Source organism: Morone saxatilis, unplaced genomic scaffold (assembly GCF_004916995.1).
Source record: "Morone saxatilis isolate NCDOM2014 unplaced genomic scaffold, NCSU_SB_2.0 Contig19, whole genome shotgun sequence".
Taxonomy (NCBI): Eukaryota; Metazoa; Chordata; class Actinopteri; family Moronidae; genus Morone; species Morone saxatilis.
The window spans coordinates 2,422,410-2,434,470 of record NW_023339751.1 but is presented as its reverse complement, the minus strand read 5'-3'; the positions used below and the strand labels follow the sequence as shown (position 1 = coordinate 2,434,470).

General features: G+C 38.8%; 1 protein-coding gene across 1 annotated transcript in view; it reads right to left on the bottom strand.

Annotated features, from left to right (window-relative positions):
- LOC118329499 (inositol polyphosphate-5-phosphatase A) overlaps window positions 1-12,061 on the bottom strand; it is a gene marked incomplete in the record, with an annotated part of 110,765 nt that overhangs the window by 89,311 nt on the left and 9,393 nt on the right. Inside the window, 1 exon segment of the mRNA XM_035663716.1 lies at window positions 1,274-1,315.

Genomic DNA, 12,061 nt, shown 5'->3' with positions numbered 1-12,061 from the left:
CTGTTAGCAATTTAAGACGTCTGTCCCTTGACATCATTACACGTGAGGGAAGACACATAATGCTGTTAGGATTGCATTATACTTGGAAAGCTTGATTCAAATCGCAACAGAAAGTAATTAACATGTCGATTCAATGTCTGCTCCCCAGCTGTTCCCCCAGTGTGGCCGTTGTAATTGACATTATTAACTATTTTTACTATAGATATTGCACTAAATTTAAGGACCAGTGTGTACGGCATTTAGTGGCATCTATCCAGTGACAGTTCAGATTGCAACCAGCTAAATACGGCTCATATTGCCAAAGCATGTAGAAGAAACTTACCGGTGCCTGCAAAACATGAAAGACAGTCCGTACCTAGTGAAGGCTCTGTGTTTGGGGCTAGCTGTAGAAACATGGTGGTTCAAGCTATGGCGGCCTCCATAGAAGAGGAAAGAGAAAACTTATAATTGCTTCTCCCACCCGCAGTACAACTTTGATCTTGTCTCAGTCCATCTCTCTTTTGTCTGTCTGTCACTTTCAAACAGCAGTTGAGAGTTCTAGCTGTCTCACTTCCCTTACCCCAGTGGAAAGAGTTGTGGTTTGTCAGGGGTTCCTATGTAGATGAAAAGGTAAGATATGAAACATGACTGAGCTCGAGCTTTTCGCTTTCTGAAAAAAAACAATGCATTTAGAAGGGTGAAAAGAAGGTGAATAAGATCACAGTGGCTTAACCCAACATTAGTCTGCAATATTATTTCCCCCCCCCCCCCCAAGCAGAATCAGTTCAAGATAGAAATAAAAGTTAAGAAGAAAGTGCATCAAAGCTTTTGATCAGGCTATGGAGACTAGATTTAGATTTTGTAACTATATGAAGCACATGCCTTCACTTGACTCTACAGTGCTTCAACTGAAAAAGAAAATCACGTGGACCGGCCTCAAGATTTGTGGTCACAGTCCCATGACAACACTTGAAGCTATAGAAACACATGCCAGGCCTGCTGGGTCAATAGCACACCCACTGTACCACTACTGCAACAAATTAGGAAAGGATGATGTGGAAAAAACAATGTTGCAATTATAAAAGCTGGAGTTTTAATATTTAGATGCCATATATTAATTAAATTCTGTCATATTAAATTATAGCTTTTTAATCTATTTTAGACAATTTATGACATGTCACAAGCAATAACCACCATTTATCGAATAATAAACAAACAAGGTTTGTGTTCAACAGTAATATGTCACTTGTACTAACACCATGATAGGTTTCAGGCTGGATACTGTGTCGCTTACCTGGTAAAACTCCCTCAGCCATGTTTTCTGTAGATTTTCCGGCTAGAAAGAGAAGAAAAGAGCAGTTGTTAGTGACTTCATTTAGAGTATTAGTATTTTAAGATCCAGTGAGGTTTAAAGTGTGTGTTTTAACGTGTTTCAAATGCTAGATGAGTTGCATTGGATCACATCATTTGGCAATCATAACAAAAAATACCAAACTCAAACTAGATACTGTCTTGTTGTTGGACTCCACTCTGATGTTTGACACATGTTCTCAGACAAAATGTGTAAGATCTCACTCACAACAAACACATTTGTGCACAAGTGAGGGGATGTCTATCTAATATATGTGCAACCACGTGTTCGCGTCTGTGCGTCTGCTGACAGGAAGTCTCCTTCCTCCAATTACAGTCTCTTTCTCTCAGGGTCACGAATCCTGTTCTCCAGGGCATAGACAAGCCTCTCACCATCTTTCTTTCTCTCACCTTCTGTTCGCTCTGCCTGTATCTGTCATTCCCTCCCTCCCTCTCCTCCACTTTAAAAGGCTATTCCCAGACCTGGACTCCATTTGGTTTGTGCAGTGGAAACAGAGACAGGGCCCTGGGCAGTCTACCATTTAAGGAGAGATCTCCCTATGTCGATAACTAGGTCTGATGAACAGCTCTGCGTGTGTGTGTGTGTTGGAGAGTTTGTCCTAACAAGACTATTCTATAATAAGAATACACAAGGGATCTGCAGGCTCTGTTGGTATCTGTAACAAAGCCCTAATATATTAGAGAAGTAGGTGCAGTATCCTTGGATGGCATCAGGGCATGAAAACACTGTCTAAAAATATTTTACCTATTTGACAAAACAATCTTAATATTTGAATATTAGAACGTTCACTCTGAGGTTATATTATACTGTCACTGGAGCAAAATAAAATATGACATCTCTGCTCGAACAGGAGAGTTTTTAGCATCACAATCACCTCGTGAGATAAAAATGAACTGATGCGTCAGTGGTAACACTCCTACCTCGGTGATCAACATTAATTTAGTACCAGTGTGCCTGAGTGTCTTTGCTTTACATGGAAATCTCTCAAAATGTCTCACTGTAGTTTAAATAAGGATGTAAAATCATAAACTTTCATATCCCTTGATAATGGAGAGTGCTCATCAGAGTGAATCACCATAGCCGCTTCCACTCTTTGGAGGACGCAACGTGTTGCCAGTCACGACTTACATCTGCTACATCTCCAGAATCACTCCACGTATGACAAAGCATCAACATTAACATGACATATTACCTGTGCTCCTTGATACATAAAGTGGTAAATTCCTGGGCTTTATTAAAAATAGGTCATTAAAAATTAAGAATTATCATACAGATTCTTAACAGTGATCTGGACAAAACCAGCAGATTTTCTCTGGAGAAGGGAGAGTAACTTCTGTTGCAATATACAGTATAAAATGGGACAAGGATCAATAGATTTGTGTTACAAAATGACTACTCTGTAATTTAACTGTAACTAAAAAAGAGATGATTTGATAAGTTACTCTTTACAGTTTGCGACAGAAGAAACGGCTAGCTTGGCTCTCTTCACAGTTCCAAAATACCCCCAAAGCTGTGTGCTCAACCTGTATACAGTTGTGTAAAAACAGCAATTTGTGGTTGAAGAGGGAGTATTTCTTGACGAATAACAGTTTTTTTCTCTTTACCCAGCACTTCTCTGCCACCCATATCCACCTATAGTGCTGACTGCTGAGCAACCTCACTGTGACACGACTCTGGGAAGCCACCGCGCCGGGCTGTTTGCCAAGAAAAAGTGACAGCAAGTGACTCCCCAAAAACTACAAACAGCAGTTTTTACAAACAATATACAGTATAAATTAGTGGGCTTCAGAGGGGCTGGTAGCACATAGCTCAGCTAGCTGTTTCCCCCTACTTCCAGTCTTCATGCTAAGCTAAGATAAGCCTCTTGGCTCTAGCACTAGTCATGAATGGTATCAATCTTCTCATATTAAGCTCAGGACAAACCTGAAGACTAGTACGCATAAATGTTGTTTCGACCAACTTGCAGAAATTGATTTTTAAGTCCGAGACAGTCGAGAGAGAGCACAAACCTTACGGCTGAGCAAATACACTGACAACTCCAAGTTGCAGCTCGCACTGTTTATATGAAGTGACACTTATGCTGAAAAGACCAAAAAAAGAGGAAAAAAAGCAGTGCGTTTGGGTGAGATCCTGGATGGAGAGGCATGTAGCACTGTATCATTTACAGGGAACTGAAGGTAAGTGACGTTTGTAAAAATGAAACTAACTTCAGGACAAGCTATTTATTTAAGTTTATTTAACTATGTCACCATCAGGCGACACACGAATGACATCATTGGTTGCCGATGTCACTGTCCCTGCCTTAACTCATCGAAGGAAAGCCATAAGTGTTCTTCCCAAAATCAACTATTCCTTTAACATGAGGGTTAGAAAAAATAAATTGCAGAACGTCTACTTCCCACAGATATGAGAAACACACTAACAGATTAATTCATGCGGCCAAGAACTCGTGCCCGATATATGTTGATATTTCCAGGGGCACCTAAATGTCTCAAGACTGAGCAAGTGTGTGTGTGTGTGTGTGTGTGTGCGCACCATCGTCCCAGCCTCAGCCAGATCAGACAGAGCATAGGTCTATATAAGGACATAAGCACTGGACCTTGTCATTAGTCACATGGATGGAGGAAGAGAAAAAGAGAGCGAGACGGAGACGGGCAGACAGAGGAACAGAAAGGTTTGAACCAGAGAGTTCCCACCTGACCATCCTGGTAGTATCGCGGCCACATACAGTAGAGTCAGAAGTTTACACTGACACATCAGTTTGACTGTTTAGCGTGTGTTTGTCGGAGTTGTGGCGCACCATGCAGTGCATGCTTGAGCTGGTGGCTTATTGGCAAATGTTACTGTGTGTCTCAAGTTTAAAAACAGAAGTGTGGGATCCCAGTGATAGTACCACCCAGTAAAATGACAACCTTTAATGAATAATCCAGATGTTTTTAGCGGTTTGTCCCAGCACCAGTTAGCTGAGCTCTCTGTGATTTCAATGTGTATCACACTTGGCAGTACACGGTGCAAGGGAAACTAATGGAATTTTGCATTAAACGACGCAGGGGTGACCATGGTAATGAGGCAATAAAACCATACTGTTGACAGTTTTACAAACAACTGTTAAAGTATCTCATCTGGGGAATATGTGTCCTAGATCGCCTCGACGCGGAGCAGAGTGGGAACAAAAACAGCTACAGCAGCTTGGTCGGGTAGGAACTCATCCAGAGCCTTCTAGAGTGCTCAGATTTAGAGTGACCCATCTCTTATGCGATGGTTCTGGGGAACAGATGTTGGCCTTGCCAGAGTGGCTCAGAGGAAGGCCGGCGGGCCCTCGGAGGCCTGGGCCCTGGAGAGAACGTGGGCTAATAGCAGAAGCGAAGGGAGGACGAACCGAGTCTATATCTGTAGTCGCAGCACTTTGCCACCCGCCCCGAGCTTATCAGAAGTTAATTGGCAGTTAATTAGAAAGTGGGGCTATACTGGCAGAGAGGTAAAAATAAACCCATACTCTCCCCTGCCTCTCCTCCACGTACACCTCCTCTTCCTCCACTGGCTCTATCACTCGCTTAGCTCTCTCCACCTCCTGTTTTCTCAGTCGATGGCCTACTTTTGAGACAGCGTGGGGTACTAAGAGACTCTGCTTGGGTTCTTAGTGGAAATATATTTAAAATCACAGCCATTTAAAAAAGGTAGATCTGAAGTGTCCTTGCACTCTTCATCTTTTTATCACTGGCATTAACAGTGGTAAACAATAGATCTCTTCCTTTCCAGTCTGAGCAGAGCGTGAAATAAAACTCTTTTTTAACTAGGACATCGCAACACTGAGTCCAGGTATGAGTATCATGTGACAAGACATTTGCCGACTGCAAATTCATTCTATGAATTAACAAATAAAATGCAAAGCACTGTAGGTGGGAATGCCGGTCAAAATGTGTGTTCACGCTGAGCAGAAGTACAATCTGAAGTTCTACAATGAGAATGACTTTGGACTGATATTATATAAGTATCAAAGTTATACCAGGTAACACTTTGGAGTGGATGTGTATGGGAAAGGGTCTCACTTACACCGTAAAAAGTGTCAAGTAATGCCAGTACTTTCATTTTACGTGCTGAGGTAATGTGGTATCAACATGAAACAACTGCCAAATGCAGTGGAACCTATAGAAGCAACAATTTTCATTGGAACTACTTTCTCGAGCATTAATAGTCCCCTCACATAAGTTTCACAAGCAAGAACAAACCTAAAGTTTCTCTATGACAAAACGCCACTAGATGTGTATGTGAGAAGTTTGTGAACTGACTCTAACCTAAACCACAATGAGGCTGCAACACAAAAAAAAACATGCAATCTGATCTAAAGGACTCTCTTAATTGTCCATATTTGCACAAAATAAATTCTACTGTAGTTTCTGGTGAGCTCTGTATGATAAAAGATAGAAAGTGATGAATCAAAACTAACTGACTGAATGTCATCAGCAAGTAGGCTGTCAGCAGCAGTGACCAATGCTCTCTTGCTCTGAATTAGGTATAATAGTGCAGTGGTTCCCAACCTGGGGTTAGGGACCCCCACTAAGGGTCGCCAAAGCTTCAAAAAGAATCGGGGGGGGGGGGTCACAAGGCTTCTTGATTTTTAGTGTGCAAGAAAACTTAACACAGTAGGGCCTTATTTATCTCAGCATTTGGTTCACTTATGTGAGGAAAAGTGGAATGCAAGATTGTGTACCACTATGTGGTAGAGTTGTTAAAGAGCAATAAATATTAAAATAAAATACAGACAGAAATTGCATTAAAATGTTCCATAAACAGGACATAATCTGCTCAAAATGCTATCCAAACCATCGTTTCACACAAACTATATCCTAAAAAATGCCAGAGTCACGGGCCGTTCGGTCAGTTTACTTAAATTGCATAGAAAAAGTTGGCCCCTGAAGAAAAAGGTTGGAAAACTGTAATAGTTATACGCTTGCTCTGCTGGACTTTTGAGGCTCAAAACCTTCAGGCTCCCACAGAGCCCTCAGACGGTCGCAACTGGAAGTGCACACACCGTTCGTCCCCCTTGTGGCTCATCAGTTTGAGGAAATTCTTTCATAACAGGAAGCAGCATTCCTCAGCCCATCTTGGTATACAGCAGAGGCGTTAAACTGAGGGCTGGTAGGGAAATTACGTCAAAGCCCTGGTCCCGTTAGCAGACCCCTGTGGCGATCTACTGGGGAACACGATGGCCACACATGAGTTTTCCTCTTCTGCACTACTACTCCTCATACTCCAAGAAATCCTCAACGCTGTAAGCTCTTGGCCTCAATTTCAACTACATAATTTTTCATTAGCTTCTGCTGATCTCGTTAGGTTTGCCCCCATCCTCCCGGTCTCCCGCCTGGCTGTTATTTTGTTTCATCCTTTCCCAACAATTGCGCTATTCTGTAATTCCCAGAAAACATGCGGCCAGCTCTCCCTTTTCTGCAGACCAGACCGGCCTTGGGAAGAAGAGAAATACAGTTTTAAATATAAAAATAAAAAAAAACCTTTGCTCTGCAGCATGCCCAACCCTCCTAATTGAAAAGAAGGAGAGGTAGAGATTGAGAGTCTAAAGAAACCAACGGCGTTGCCTTGGTTACACCCTGCGCCACTAATACCAGACACAGGTCTACCCAACGGGAAAAAAAGCTGCATTTGAGATACAATTTTATAAACCAAGGTACAGTACCAAACGGCCTCTAATGGGGCGCTTGACTATTTCCATCTCACTCTCTGACATTACAAAGAAGAAGCCTCGTTCTAACTGCAAATCTGACACGTGACTGAGAACCTAGAACAAACCTTGTCGCCCACACAGTTCAAGCCTCCCCAGCCCGAAGGATCTTAAAACCCGTAGAGTAACGTACCGTTGATGCCCATGAGCGTGGATGTTTTATCCTGGCGTGGATGAAATGTTTAAAGGATTGTGGGTGATGAAAACATTCAATGAATGGAGCTGGACCGGCTGAAAACTGTTAAATATAATTAACAAAAAACAGAAAGAGGAGGAGAAAACATTAAGAATGCTTTGTAAAGTGAGTTCACAAATCATAATGCAAAAGGAAAGTGATTTAACATGATGTTATGGTAATGGTAGGGCGGTAGGCGCGTTGCGCGTTGGAAAAAAGGAGGATCAAGTGTTTTCGGGAGAATTGAACAATTTAGGGATGGAAAGTTCGATTATGTTTTTTAAATTCTATTGTAGAAATCGCGTTTATGGAAATGAAATACTGAGTCAAGCAAAATGTCAATGATCATTATAAGATAATATTTATGGTGGAAAAATGAAACATGGCAATTGTAAAAAACGTGGGGTTGAGGTAGAATATAATAGTAATAGGAAGTTACTTTATATTTTGAATGAAGAGGGTAGAGTTAGTATACGATAAGTTTGTCGAGAGGACTAATATTTTTAATTTAGATTAAAGACATAATGTCAAGAAAAGTTTTGTTTTCAAGTCTGATATCAAAAAAAACATAATTATATGTTTAAGAGCAGTGCTTTTTATAACAATAAAAGATGATATATATTTGGTCATGGGAAATCATTAAGATGCGTGGAAATGAATGAAGGTTTGATTGTTTCTGGGCAAATTGGGGAAGAAAGCATGAGATAGGAGTAACTTATAAAGCAGATATGGTGAACATGTTGAATTTAACAAACGAGACAATAGATTAATTGAGCAGGAGAGAATTGATGATACAGGAGGTTGTGTAGTGTCAAATGATGACAAACTTTAACATCTGATTTTATTAAAATATGAGGATATCTGGATTACAAGCTGATAAATGAAACTATGATTAAGAAGTGTAGTATTAGATGTGAGGTTGCATCAAGTGGGTTTATCCTGAGAATTGAGAGAGTGGTGGACTGAAAAGTGAAGGTGTAAAAAGTATTGCTACCAGAAATTTAGCAAAGTCATGTGATCAATTGATATAAAAATATGATTAAAGAGAATTAAAGGGTTGGTAAGGGATGGATCAGAGTAAAAAAAAAAAATGCTGTAAAACGGCTGGTTTCTTGTTTATTTTAGTACTTTTATGTATTTAATTATTTTTATAAAACTTGGAAATTTCAGAGAAGATAAAACACATTAAAGAGATTAAGTAAGTAATGTAAAATTGAGCAGAAAAATCGTAGGAATGATGGGTTAATCTAATTTAAAATTATTGAAATGAAGAGAATAAATCTGGAAGCTTTAAAAAGAAGCTTGGACATGCTTATAAAAAAAAAAGCTCAATTAAATCTTTTAACAGAGTAGGACGTATTTGATATCTTAAATGAATATAATTAAGTATTAATAAAAGGATTAATTAGGTAAACGCAAACAGTAATTATAAAAAGAGAATAGAAGTGAAGATGTTAAAAGGGTAACAGAGGGGAAATGGGGAACTGACAGAGAGCTTTCACGTGGAAGACAAAAAAAAATAAATGAGGTGTGACAATGGGAAGGGTGTATGTGTGTTGAAAGATTTGAAAGGAGTTTATTGGTTTCAAGGGGGAGGGCAGCTGGATAAAATAAACATGGAACAGATGAGGAGATTGAGCCGTACGTGGGGGGGAATGAGGAAGGGGAGACAGTGGGAATAGAGGGAATGTTGATTGTGGAAAGGTTTAAGTTGAGATGTCATGTATATCTTGAGTTGGGGGGGAATGGGAGGTGTGTAATAGTGTTTTAATGTAACTTATAAGAGGTTTATTTATTAGGAAATTAGGATATTAGAGTAAGTGAATTGAGGAAAATGTTTTGAGAAGGTAATAGAGGTGTAGTATGTTATCAAGTGCTTGTCGAATGCTCTTAGCATCTTCTAGTTCAGTTAAGGGTGCTCTGTTTTTTATAGAAATCGGTTGAGTACTTGTGTGGGGGGTGAATATGATTTGAGTTTTAGTTATTTTCTTTAATTCTAGTAAATGTACGGTGAAGTGTGAAATTACAGAGAGAGTTTTGCTGGTTTAGTTAATGTGTGTTTAATGGTGTTTGTTTAACTATAACGTTGTATTTTTGTAAGTGGATTATATATAAGATTATTTATTTATTTTTTCATTACTTAGTTGTGAAGTTTAGTTGGTATTATATGGTGTAATTAGTAGTGAGCTATTTATTGTAAATAAGTGTGTGACTCTGAGTGTGCTGGGGTAATGATTTGTAATCGTATTTTTTTATTTTGTGTGAAGTGTTTGGGTTTTACGGGCTTATATAACTTCAGGAAGTACAAGGTAGAATTAGGAGTAGGTTAGGTCTATAACTGTTTTTTTTTATTGTTATATGAATTATTTTGTGTTTATGAAGTAGAAGATTAGTCTAGTGTTTCGGTATGGTGTGGCTTGAAATCTCAATTATGGTATACTGATTGTTTGAGGATTCATGGTGTTTCAGTTGAGTGTAATCTGGGGTATGTTATTTATGACGTTTTTGTGTAACAGTATGACATAGTTCTGTTTGTATTTGTTTATGTTCGACTTGTTCTTTAGATTTTTGTAGTTTAGTGTTGTGGGGTATGCTTTACGAGGTGTGGAAGTTGCAGTGTGGAGAGGTTAGGTGGTCTGGGTGGAGTTATGGATTTTTAATCTGCTATGTTTTTATGTTGGTTGTATTATGTGGAATCGTGTAATGAGCGTGATTGTGAGGGGGGGGCTGAAGTGATTAATATTATTTGTTTGTTTAAAGATGTGGCACATGTTAGGAATACATTGACGATGGGTTGGTAATGTAGTGATAGTGAAGTGGTATTGAATGTGTTTGTGTGTCAGTCAAGTGGGATTTGGTAGTTGAGTGTTGAGATAGATAGCGTGTGGTTGTTTTCTGAATGGTGAGACTTACTAGTTAATCTAGATAGTGGTATGTAATTTTGGGAGGTGGTGTAAGTTGGTAATGGAGGTGTGCGGTAGAGATGTGGATAGTGTATGTATTGTTTCGTATGTTTGGGATTACTTGTTTTGTAGGAATCGAGGAATTTTGATGGTTGTTTTTTGTTAGTATAGATGTGTTGTGGAATATAAATGGGAAGAGTGAAAGGTTGTATATAGTGTATCTTGTGTGTTATAAAGTTTATGAGGGTATGTATGCATATTCTTTGGTAGATATGCATGGTATTTGGAGATTGGTTTTTCATAAACTTATGATTTTAATTGGGATGGAGAAGTGTGAGTTATGATGGAGTTTTGATGTTTATTCTTTTTTTTTTTTTTTCACAGTTTGTGATTGTGTGGTTGTTAGGTCAGAAGGGTGAGTAGAGCGTCTGATGGTAATTGGTGTGAGTTGAATATTTAGCGTATGAATGTTTGAATGGATGTGTATCAATGTGTTTTTGCCTATACAAAAACTGTAAAACTAAAATTATGATGAAACAATATAAGCAAGCGTCTAATGAGTTGAGAAGAATTACACAGCAGGTGGGTACGAAAAGCTCTGACCAGAACCCCCTGATTTGTGCAGAATTGTGTTGCTTAAAGGGATATGGCACACATGATGCCCATTGGGATGAAAATCTAGGTTTTCAGTCTAATCTGTCAATTTTTTGAAGCCAAAAACGTGTCAGCTTCCGTGGTAAGCAATGCAAGAAACTTATTGTGTGTGAACACTGTTCCAAAACATAAACTTTGGTATTACGCATAATTTTACTGAAGTATTTGAGATTTGTGTCATGGCATGTTTTACTAATGTTAATATGTATTACACTATTATTAGTTGTAACTTAGAATACTGTATTTTACAAATATCAAGCTCATACATATGTTTTTCATGAATAGTTGATGCCTTTGGCTGGGTGCATCAGGTCCTCAGCGTCATTGTCCTAACGCGAGAATTAACAGTAGCCAATAGAATGATGGTGCAGTAGATTAGTTGCTTATTTTTATACAAGCTGCTGACTCAACTCTGAGGTGTATGCATGAAAATTAGGAAATGATTTCATATGTGATGAAGTGGCGTTGAGTGTGTCGTGGGTGTGAGTGGTGGATAGTTTCATGGTTTTATTTGACATTTTGTCTGCTCTTCTTAAACTTGGTTGTGTCTGTGGAATGAGTAAATTTAGATAATAGAGTAGCAGTGCGTGTGTGGTGGATGAAAGGGAGAAAGTGATGAATATGAGTAATAAGGGGATGTGTGGTGTTTGAGACTGAGTGCCTCGAATGTGATAAGACATGCTCACTAACTGTGTATGTACATTCATATAACAGGCTTTAAACTCTACATCAGGCTCATACATAATCTTACTGCAACATTTCTCCCACTTCTGTTATTTTTTGTACTATGGTTTCAACATCGGAGTGCTATCAGGGAGTCGAGTTTTGTTTGCTTCATATTTGAGGAGCACAGTTGATTCCCCTCTGTTACCTTCCATTTTAGCTATGATATAAGTGTAAATATAAATTATAAATCGAATATAAGTCATGAATCGTCTGATATTATGAGCTATTTAATTTTATTTTTTATGTGGTTTGTGTAAGTGTGTATTGATTATTTGGAAACTTAGTGACTAATTGATAAGTGTTCATTAAACATTTTTGTATTACATTCATTGTTCTATTGCGCGATTCGAGCATAATTTTCATTAATCACATTGGTATTGAAAATTGAGTATGTAGTGATTACATAAATTAGATGTAGGTGTGCGAGCGGTTCTACAGTGAATTCTATTAACAGTAAGCATTTTTGCATTATTTGGGTTCATGAAACTATTATGAGTATGTGAAAGTAATATATG